Below are 12,213 nucleotides of genomic sequence, written 5' to 3'. Positions count from 1 at the left end.
TTTACATTCTATGGAGGTCAGGTGCGGACGAACACCCCATAATTTTATTATACCATATTTCTTCAAACTGACACAATTATCAAAGTATACTTACGCAAATAGATATGGAAAGTCTTTGTTAAAGTTTGTGCCATATTTCCATGGAGTACAGGCGGGAACGCAGACCCAAAAAATTTATTATAACATCCCTATTTAAGTTGAAACATTCTTATTCTTATTCTTATGTACATGTACATCTATATCAAAAACACTTGTAAATGATTTTTTTTCATTTTTTTTATTTCCATACTTTGGGGGCCAGGCGCGAACTCAGACCCCACAATTTTAATGAACCAACGTTCTGTCAGATCAAACATACCTATTCCTGATCCTCGATACAACTTTTATCATAATATGTAATCAGTTTTTTTAAATAGTCAACCATATATGAGCCTATTCGTGACCAGACACACACACAGACGTTTAGGTTTATATTACACACACACACACACACACACACACACACACACGCACACACATATATATATAAGGTATATATATGTTTATGGATATAAATGTACTACTCATACATTATTTTAAAGTCCGAAATCATAAAAATTGATAAAGTATTAAAGCGGATGCGTATAATGTAACTTTTTTTTTTCAAATTATAACTACCTTATTTCATTCATGGAAAGATTTATGTATTTATTCGATGCAATGGCCAATAACCTCAGTAAATAAAGGTTACTTCGAAATTAAAAATAAAACAACAAACTTGCAAGTAATTGATTTTTATTTTTATACCATGAATTGTTACATTTTCATTTAAATTCAGAAATAACGCATTCAATTCGAATGCTACGCCAAAAACATTAACATTTACTTAATAAGCAAGTTGCTATTTTGTCCTTTTTATGTTGAATCTTATTTGCACGTTTTAATAAAACCGCTTCGTGTTTTAAAGCCAATTGTTAGACGCATGCATATTGAGAATGTCAAGGAGAGGAATATAAACATTTAGACACAAATATCGTTGTATTAGACCGCGGAAATAGCTTCTTTTTTCTATTTTGTAGAGAAATAATTGTGATGAGCGAATTTTGTTAAATATTAGTTTTTTCTGACTAAATCAAATTAAATGCTGCATACTAAGTTCAGTCATTAAAATGTTATGTGCAGCCCCCTATTTTCTTTTCGGGTAGAGGCCCTGGATATGACCTAAAACTATATCCGATGGTGAGGCCCCAGCTTGCAGGCCTTGGGGAGTGTGGAGCTACCCTTTAATTGCTATTGCTCCCAGGTCCACTCTGACTCGGAGTGGTAGTACCTGTTTGAGTCCCAACTATGGGTTAAAAAGAATCCGACTTAAAAAACAAATATACTCTCTTAAATATCGTTCCTCAAAATAACTGGATTCGGCATTAAATAACCTGAAAAAGGCTGGTATGCCGTAAAACAAAAGCAACCAAAAACCACCAACCTTTTCGGGTGAAATAAAAATAAGGAAGCATTATTTTTGGAAATTCTCTTGTATAGCAAATAAAGCTAGAGCATATAATTGGAGGAAACAATCAAATGCATAGAAAGACATGTTTTTTTTGTCAATGTAATTAAATCTCGGATAAAAATGTACAGTAACTGAGATAAGGAAACAAAAGAAACTCTATAGCAACGTAATTGTATGTAAATAGTAACCAAGGTGCAACTGTGAAAATATTGCGCCAGTACACCAACACTGTAAAATCAAATAATAGAAAATACTTTAGGATAACAACACATATTTTTGTAACTCTATAGGAAAACATAAGTTTAATAAAATAAATAACTATCTTGGGAGTATTCATAAGGTACTCCATAACATTTATGTAAAAAGTAAAATCATTTTTTCAAAGATTATGAAAACACTAGGAATTATTTCTAAGTCGAAGACGTTATACTCTAAAAATGCTGATGATACACTCTACCCCGAATAGTAACAATAATGAAATAAGACTTTTGAATTTAGTATTAAAATAAACTCGTAAAATATGGCTATATAAATTAACCCCGTAACATACATATATACGTCTTCATAGTAAACTTTGTTAGCGATTATTTTGTGTTATTTCCAAATACCTACTTCAATTATGTACGAGTGGCGTACAATAAGTAATACCCTTGGCCCGCTTCCCATAGTAGTAGAGCGACGAAACTTGGCACAATTATTAGTCTTTCTCTACATAGGAACCACCCAAAGTTATACATTTCTTCCATCGTTATATGCAGCTTTGGATACCCTTTTTGTAGAACACCCCAGGTTGGTCCTCAAACCACGACGTGACTTCAGGAATCAAGGTTGCATAATCTGGGAAACGCTTCCCTTTCAAAAACAACTTCATGGCAAGGAAGAGGTGAACGTCAGAGGGTGCAAGGTCAGGAGAGTAGGGAGGATGGGGGATGATTTCATAACCACACGCCCGTGCTTCTGATATGGTGACATGCGAGTTCTGGACCGGAGCGTTGTCCTGCAGGAGGAGAGTACCTTTGCTGGTCTTTCCCCGCCTCTTGATTTTGATAGCTTCCCTTAATTTCCTGCAAAGTGAAGCGTAATAGGCTCCTGTAATCGTGGTACCCTTTGCCAGGAAATCTGTCATCACTACTCCGTCCTAGTCCCAGAAGACTGTGAGCATGACCTTGCCAGCGAAGGGCTGCACCATTGCCTTATTTGGAGGTTGTGGGTCCAAGTGCTTCTACTGCATTGACTGGGCTTTGATCTCTGGATCATAGTGTAATCAGTCTGTTTAAAAACTTTGACTCATCTCCTTGGCACATCTCGAAATTCATCCTCGGGCACTCGACGCGTTCTCGCATCTGGAATTGTGTGAGCAACCTGGGAATCCATCTGGCAGACACCTTATGCATATGCAAATTGTCATGAATGATAGTTTCCACAGACCCTGTACTAATGTTGACATCTTGGACTATTTGGAGAATAGTAGTGCGCCGATCTTCCAACATGGCAGCATTAACTTGACGGACAGATGGCATATCAATGCCAGAAGGGGGGCGACCAGGTCTGGGAGCTGTTTCCACAGACTTCCGGCCATGTTTGAACTCACGATGCCAGCGTTTCACAAGGTCATATGATGGGGTATTATGATCATGTTTCTTTCATTTCATAAAAAATCTCCTGCGGTGTGCGTCCTTTCAAATACAAAAACCGGATCACTGTTCGACATTCAACATGCTAATGTGTGACATGGAGCCTGTTGAATGTCGAGCAGTTATCCGGTTGTGATGTTCATGTTAGTAAAGAGATAATGATTGGATGGCGCAAGGTCAACCTAATAAGATGGATGACAAAAATATACCATCAAAGTTTTTTTCTATTATATACCGGACAAATCACATAGCATATTACGGAGAAAAAACTCTCTATTCATACACGTCGCATGTGTATTGGTCACAAGGGATCAAATAGCACATTGGTAGCAGTCGATAACGTGGCGCTTAACGACTTAACAGTCAGACACAATGTTTAATATCGCATAGGATGCATATACCGTTTGGGGGCATTATTTTTGCGGTAAATCATTAGCCTTAATTCATGAAATTATTTTATACCAGTGTATTAATATTTAAATGCTGAAAGTTTAGCTTAATAAACAATCAGATATTTTTTTGTCATTATCTCTACTAAGGTTACTTCTTTTAATGCTTATCTTAGATTGACCTACGAGCCTTGATAAGTGCTGATTTATATTTATATACAAGAATAAAAAAGCATTGGAAATGCAAAAGGATATAGGGATGGTATGCCAAAAAGTATACAAACAAGATAGCTATTAATGGCTAGGCACATGGAAATAGAATTGCATCCAAAGTATAGCCCTATAGCTTTTCTCCAATTTTCATTCCGTGCCATCATTACGGTTGTAAAAAGCTAGAGGGCTATACTTTATATGAAGTCCTAATCAGTGACAGTGTGAGGTTACTTTGTTAATTTATTGTAGTTTATTTTAGAAAACTTACTTGTTTTTATTAGTAGATTGTGTATAGTAGCCACAATATCTAGTTATTTTTGTGGCTAGGGCTTGGATCTTGATTCTTTTTGGTCAGCTTCCAGTGAGTTCTTAGAAGATGACATTCTTGCAGTTTCTTTTGTGGTAAATTAAACTTATTTCCTTTGGCGTTTGGTGAGTTCTTAGAAGAACTGGTCTGATCTACTTTTCTTAGCGAGCGAAGAGATTCAGCTGCATTTAACAATGGTTGCTATAGTGTATTTTTGCGCATGCGTGAGAATTTGAAGGAAATATTATGCGATCATGATTCCAAATGACGGACCTTGAATGAGCAATTCATGAAAGATAATTAGATGATGGGAATATAAAATTTGCTTATAACAATAAACAAACGATGTTGCAGTGTAAGTGCAGACAACTCTTGAGGAATAATAGTAAAATGAGAATAAATAGCTGAAAGTAATCTGCTTTATCCGAATGCCTACATTAGAATCTGATAATTACAATTAGAATAAAGGATAAAGACGTCAGCCATGGATTATTTAAGTTGTTTCAATGCAGAAATCAATACAATAAAGAAATTTAGAAGACACTACTTCGAGTGAGAAGGAAAATTTGTTTAGATTGTATGAAAAGGTAGTTTATAGAGAGAATGCTGAAGTTAATATGTGAAAATAAGAAACCTGGACGATAATAACACGTGGGAAAATGATATATCACTTGGCTTAAAATATAATATACATATTTTCGAATTATACGTTTTCCTATATCCGGTACAGTAAGCATGCGCGTGTGTGTGTGTGTGTGTGTGTGTGTGTGTGTGTGTGTGTGTGTGTGTGTGTTTGACTTTATCAAGCTTTATTTTTATTTCAATAAGCATAATCGTCTATGACTAGAGAACTTCCCAACAATAAACACAACTACATTATTAGTCAAACAATATTATTTAATATTTTTGAAGGAATGTTTAAGAATAATGTCATTTTTAAGTGCCAATCTAAACCTCCACTTAAATATGTTGATTGAGTGTAAACCTAGCGCGTCGATTCTCAAAACACCTGTGTCACAGACACAATCTCCTCATGGAGTAGAAAAGAATAACGATCCCTACTTGGTTCATACCTACTTTTGAATGACGCTTGTTATATAGGATATAAATAGATCACGCTCAGTCAACTGAGGGACTTTTTAGTGACACGTGTCAAGGTAGATTTCATAAATCCACCAACAGAAATTATAAACTTCAAATTTAGTAAAAACAAAAACTACTCAAACTCAATAACCCATGTAACAAAATTCAAATGTCACAAAACAATACGTGTCTCTGAAAAATAAAATAACAAAAATCAACTCACATTTAATAATCCGAGTTAAAAACTTCACATTAACAAAAACAAAACGTCACTCTCTTTGAAAGATGAAATCGAAAATAAAACCGAAACAAAAATAAGAAGAAACGTGCTTTTCATTCAGGGCAATGCCATTATGTCACAAGTCGATCAAAAAACTACATTGATTGGAGGTCGAATTACTTCCCCGCTAACCCTATTCTTTCCAAATAATACTTCGCGTTTGAAAAAGAAAATAACAAAACTACTACGCGAATTCAACAACTCGTTAGCATAAACACAAACATTAGTATCTTTTTGCAACTTATGATTTTACCGATGCGCGGTTAAAAACGGATGCTGATTATGGCAATAAATCATTTATAAAAATTCCTATCTGCAACAATGTGGCAGACGACATTCTAATCTGCCACAAATGCACAAAAGCATCATATGTTATTACACACAATGAAAAAATACACCGCTCAAAACACATTGCGTTTTACCCAAACCTGAAACTGAAAGATTGCTTTAACTGAAAGATTGCTTCATTTGCTCAGAAGAAATATTCTTAGTTTCAACCTCTTTTTTATATGAGAAACGTTAGCTTCCTTTAAATTCTATATGTCAGTGATTTTTACCGTGGGTTCTGAATCCTCCGTCGCCCTCGGGTCCGGGTCGGTTTTCTCACGCACTTCTTAGAGGAACGGGTGGCAGAAACACACACGAGGTGGAGCGATAACAGGTCTGTGATACCCTTAGATGTCCGGGGCCGCACCTGCGCTACCGTGCCTTTATCAGTTGGGACTTCGTCCTGGCCTTAGAGGGATGGGAAACCTCTTAACAATCTTCCGTTATAGAGATTGGGGCCTGTAATAAACCCTGTGAAAGAGGAAATCCCGGTAGGCGCGGGTCAACAGCTCGCGGCGATCATGTCGCTGCCCTTTGTACACACCGCCCTTCGCTACTACCGATCGAACTGTCTGGTGAGGTCTTCGGATCTGGCCGCCGCCGCCGCCGCCGCCGCCACCGTAAAGTGTGCGATGTGTCCGGCACTATATTTGTGCGTCGTAGCCTAAGCGTTCGATGCCTGGAGAAGACGATCGAACCCGATCGTTTAGAAGAAATAAAAGTCGTAACAAAGTTTCCATAGGTGAACCTGCGGAAGAATCATTACCGTTTACGTTCGAGCGTTCGCCGTCTCGAATGTTATTTTTTTCCAGCAAAAAGCGGAGCGAGAGATGTGTGGTTTCGTGGAGGTAAGCCAGCCCTCTCTTCTCGGTGCTTCCGCGTCTACTTGTTTTCGCCCACTGAAAGTGACGGCCGCCTTTCTTTTTCCATCGCGGCTTTTTGTTTTGCAGCCGCCACCACTGCCGCCTTGCATCATCCCAGCAGAGTGCAAAACTCGCGACATGCCGTTACACCTCCTCGCAAATAGCCCCTCGCCATACCCCCTCGTAAGACCGAAAAAAACAAACAAATATACAAAGATAAAAAACAAAACAAATAGTAAACGCTGGACGGGGGATCACTCGGCTCGTCCGTCGATGAAGAGCGTGGACAGCCGCGAGATCTGATACGAATTGCAGGACTCAGTGAACATTGACACCTCGAACGCACATCGCGGTTCCGAGATCCCTTGTCTCGGGGCCACGTACGGTCGAGAGGCGGAACGTTACATGTCTTTCCCGTTAACGAAACAACATCTTGCAGTCCCCGTGCCCACCCGCTCCACGGCACAGTGGGAACCAGGACGTTACAGGAACGAGCGACAAGAAAAATTGACTTTTTTCTTTTTTCTCTCCGGCCTCCTTCGTCTCCCGCTGACAGACTGCGGAGTCATTCCCTTTTCGACCGCGTGAAAAAAACATTGTGGAGGGGGAGCAGGAGCAGTCTGTCCGAAAGCAGCCGGAAAAAGTAACCTTATCGACTGCTGACGCAAGCGCTGCCTGCTCGTCTCGCTCTCTGTCTTATAAGGGTGTCCGTCTACGACGACGACGCCTCGAGTCCCTCGACGAGCACGGCCTTCTCACATAAAAAGTCGCCCACATCAAAGGCGCGTCGAATGGGTTCCGCTTCAGTCGGACGGGCGCGATATTTGGCAGCCGTCAACTCGTGGCCCGATCGAGATACCTCTCCTCTAAACCACTAACACTTAACCCGCCTCCCTCGCCTCGGACGAGACGACCTGCTGAACTTAAGCATATCGCTAAGGTCCGGAAAAGAAACCAACCGGGATTCCCTTAGTAACGGCCAGTAAACCGGGAGAACCCCAACGCTGAATCCCGTCGCAAGTAAAAGGCCTCGGGGCGTGTGGCGCTTATGTGGAAGTCAGCCGTTCGTTTTCGTCTTGCGTAGTTCAGAGTTCCCTCAACCAGGGCCGCCGGCGACAGGTGCCAGTCCCATTCGGTGTGGACGGCGAGTGACGGCCTTCGATCCGAGAGTCGGGTTGCTTGAAAACGCAGCCCAAATTCGATGGTAAGCTTCATCCAAGGTAAAATACAGGAACGAGTCTGATAGTCGAAAAGTACCGTGAGGGAAAGTTGAAAATAACTTTGCAGAGAGAGTTCAAGAGAATGTGAAACCGCCCCGGGAATAACGGGAGGGACCGCTCACCACGATCGCAGGGCGGCTCAGTCCAGTGCTGCCTAGGCTCGAGCCCAAACTCGATGTGTTCTTAAAAGAGAGGCTGTCGTGGACGGTCGTCGTTGCGTTCGCGGGGACTCGTTCACTGTGGGCCAGCTTTTGTACCTGTGTCGCCGACGAAGGAGAGAGGCCGCATGGATAGTGACAAGGGAAACATGGTGATGACCGCGGTGGTGGCTGTGACAGAGGGGACTTGTCCTCTCGATCGCTGCTGCCACGCCCACATGCTTTATCCGTTGAAGCCGCTTCTTATTTCCTCTTGCTTCATCCACGCATGACTCCGCTGCACCCGACCCCTTCTCACCGCTCGGCGATCATGGCGTGGACGCTTTAGCGCAACCTCCGCGCGGCTGGCACCAGACGCATTTCCCTTCTGGTCCGTCGTCCCCACCCGTCCCCGGCGTATAAGTCCACACACAGGTTTTTCCTTAGGCGGCAGCCGTTTCATCTCCCTGAAAACCCCCGTTAGAACTAGTCCTATTTTGTCGTCGAGTTTAGGCGCTGCATCACCTCCGGGTAGGTTCCGCTTTTCCGAGTCTGACTCGGCCAACTCTGACGTAGCGAGCGACCAGGAACCCGACCGAAATATGGCGATCCACACCCGGTCGGTATGAAGCCAGAGAAAACTCTGGCGGAAGTCCGAAGCGCCTCTGACGTGCAAATCGATCGTCGAAACCGGGTGTAGGGCCGAAAGACCAATCGAGCTGTCTAGTAGCTGGTTCACTCCGAAGTTTTCCTCAGGATAGCGGGCGCTTGATCATAGCAATTCAATCCGGTAAAGCGAACGATTGGAGGCCCCGGGGCCGTTCACAGCTTCAACCTACTCTCGAACTTGCAAACGGGTAGAACAGGCCAGCTCTACAAAATGACTGAGCTGACCCCGCGACTACCTTCTCTGGCGGTTACCTTGAATGCGAGTGCCAATGGGCCATTTTTGGCTAGCAGAACTGACACTGTGGGATGAACCAAACGTCTGGCTAAGGTGCCTAACGCGACGTCCATGAGATCCCCGAAAGCGTGTCGGTCGATATAGACAGCAGGACGGTGGCCACGGAAGTCGGAATCCGCAAAGGAGGATGTAATAATTCACCTGCCGAATCGACAGGCCCTGAAAATGGATGGCGCTGGAGCGACGGACCAATTCCGTATCGTCGTGGCGAGGAGCAATGAATTTTGGCGACGAAATAATGCCGCAACGAGTAGGAGGGCGCCACGGTGAGCAAGGAAGCCTAGGGCACCGGCCCAGGTGGAACCGCCCGTGGGTGCAGATCTCGGTGGTAGTAGCAAATATTCAAACGAGACCTTTGAAGACCGAAGTGGAGAAGAGTTCCATGCCAACGGTGGTTGAGTACGGGTCAGTCGGTCCTATGACGCAGGCAAAAGTCTTCCCAAAAGGCGCCGGATCCGTGAAACCATCTTTTTTGAAAACGATCATGAAACTAAAAAGCGGCCGGCCTCCCGTCGAAAGGGAATCGGGTTAATATTCCTCAACCTGGAATTGGAGAGGGCTCGGAGGTGGCGACGCCGTTGGCAGTGATGTTGGCAGCGTCCGTCGCTTCCGGGCAAAACCGAGGTGACACAAGCGAGCACGGAGACGTCGCCAGGAGCCCCGGGAAGAGTTCTCTCTTTTCATAAAGGACCATGTCCATGAAATCGGCTTGTCTGAAGATACAGAGAAGGTACCTGTAGAGAACCACGGCTTGGGCGGCGTCCTGTGCGCTTTCGGTGGCCCTGGAAAATCCGAGTCCGTTTTTTTCATCTCTCGAGTCGGTCCATACTCACCATCCGCAGCAGGTCTCCAAGGTGTACAGCCTCTCGTCGATGGCATCAATGTAGGTAAGGGAAGTCGGCAAAATGGATCCGTACCTTTGGAAGAAGGATTGGCTCCGAGGAACGGCGCTGTAGTGTTCGCTCTGTTCACGCTTTGTGGCAAAGGTATAGGGACCACAGTGGTCCGTTGTGTGGCGGCGTCCGGTGCGGTGGCGGTCAAGCGAGTGGAGGAGAGTGATACGGGTGAGAGTCCGCTCTCGGGCGGCAGGAGTGCGGCGTCGACCAAAACGGCGAGGAACTGTCAGCGGGTCGTTTTCCTGGTAAGAAGCGCGAGGAATTCATAATATTGGCTCGCAGAATATCAATATATAACCCCTGACTAACTTAGCAGAATTATTTGCAATAATACCTTCGATACTGGGAAGAATATCAGGCTGTTTAAAACGTTCTAATCTATGTAATATCATCCTAAACGTATGATGATGAAGTTGTTGGTTATTATATCGTTATACTTATTTGTATAATTTGGTTCTTCCTTTCATCATTTTCTTTTGATGCTAGTATTTTTATAATTGATAGGGGAAACACAGTAACTTGTTAAATAAATATGTATTAACAAAAATGCAAGAAAAAAACTGAATTAAGCAATATCTTTGCTCCCCTTCTGGACTAGTTGGTGACAACAATACTCTTTGTATACCCGTCTCTGACTGATATCGTAAACCGGTTCTCGTAACCCGGAACGGACGTCATGGGCAGTAGTAACATCATGAAGTAGTCAAGAAATCAGATAAGAGCTTGACCTCTTCGAAGAATCCCAGCTCCGCTCGTCTTCCTGGGTTGAATATAGACAACAAAATTACTGTGTTCTGTAGTCCTTAGGTTTCGTAGAAGTAAGAGGATCTTTTATGCATTGTTATAGTCTTGATAGTCAATAGTAAATTATTCAGCTTATCTCCTACAAAAAACGTCAACCGGCATATCTCAGTATAGTCGGGAGTTTAATGTGCCGATGAAATTTCATATTGTGCTATCATCATTGTGACAATGCGGTACTGTAATCACTCTGCTCCGGCTTATTCAACACTTTTTAAAACAAGCTGTTGAAGTAGAAAATTTTCGTTTTGTTCTTTCCCATTAATTAACAATTTCTCCTTTAATATATGTTGCCCTGTGATTGTTGTTACATTTGGTCTTTAGAACGTTTCTCCAACTTTTGGTGGTAATCCATTTGAGCCCTTAATAATTACGTCATCCTCCACATTAAATATTCTTCCCAGGCGAACAGCAGTTTTTTTAAATGGAAAAAGAAAATATCGATGTGGTAGGAAAAAATGCCATTTCACTTGTGTGTGTATGGTACACTCTTCCTGTTTCCCCTATACAACTTTTAAAGGCAAAATTTAGCGGGGGAACATTTTTCCATATATTTACCGCAACAAAACTTGCTTCCAAGCCTTTTAACCAGAAGGAGGAGAAAGGATATTAGCACGTTGTCCAAAAAACGAGGGAAACGTTCATTTTCAAAAGGGGAAGTTAGACAGAAATAAGAAAGTATTTCACAAAATTCGCAGGATAAAATGTTGCATTTTGCTTCTGCTATAACCAACTTAGGAATAAATAAATATGTTTAATTTTCAACTGAAAACCCTTATTTGCATAAAAGTGGACAATTATATTTAGAATTTAGGTAAAGTCCTCTTCTTGCTTGTCTCCCACAAAGCAGAGCGTAACGTGTTTTATTGCTTTTGTATTATTTTTCAGAAACAAAACTTAATATTGACACAATTTAACAAGAAATAAAGATAATATAGGAACGACGGCATTTCGAAACAAACAAGCATAATCGAATAGCTAGTAATTCCTTTTTTTATTTTTTAGCATTGCAACAAACATTTATTCATGTCAGGTACTACCGTCAAAGGAAAAAGTAAGTCATAAACGTTTTGATTTTGATACTCGGTGTTGGCGTATTAGTCATTTTTCGTAAACTTTTTAAATCATAACTATATATTGCGTCGAATAGAATAAAATAGTTTAGTGGTGACGGTGTTTTTCTGTTATTTTTATGGTTTGTTTTTTGCCTTAGCGAAGACATATTTTTGGGTTTGTTTGTGCAGGAAAAGTTAGTTTTCTATTGTTTTACGTCGTCGCACGGCGTCGTTTAACAACTAACAAATGATAAACTGTTTTTTTTTCTTTGTTTGCCTATTACATTTATACCGTTTTTCATAAAGGTATTCTTTTATGGTATAACCAGCATTGTATAAACACCCCACTTCCCCATGTTAAGTTTGGTTTCCGAGATTTAGGGTGGTTATTCTGACAGCCTTTCTTCTATAGTCTTTCTATCTTCTATTGAATCTTTTTTTACTTCCTTTTCGTCTTTCCAATGTTTGCCCGTCTGCTTGCTTGCTTCACTTTGCTCACTGTTTCAACCAAACATATATGCCACAGTTTGATGAATAATTTAACAATTTTTTCTT

General features: G+C 41.7%; 2 pseudogenes; both read left to right on the top strand.

Moving 5' to 3' along the window:
• Nucleotides 1-6,823: 6,823 nt before the first annotated feature.
• On the top strand, nt 6,824-6,981 carry LOC145263895 (5.8S ribosomal RNA; annotated as a pseudogene).
• Nucleotides 6,982-7,498: 517 nt separating this feature from the next.
• Nucleotides 7,499-9,777, top strand: LOC145265580 (large subunit ribosomal RNA; annotated as a pseudogene).
• The last annotated feature ends 2,436 nt before the right edge of the window (nt 9,778-12,213 follow it).

This window comes from Euprymna scolopes, chromosome 3, assembly GCF_053919585.1.
Source record: "Euprymna scolopes isolate OS-2025 chromosome 3, ASM5391958v1, whole genome shotgun sequence".
Classification (NCBI taxonomy): Eukaryota; Metazoa; Mollusca; class Cephalopoda; order Sepiida; family Sepiolidae; genus Euprymna; species Euprymna scolopes.
Note: the sequence above shows the minus strand (reverse complement) of the source record. Positions and strands in the feature narration are given on the sequence as shown.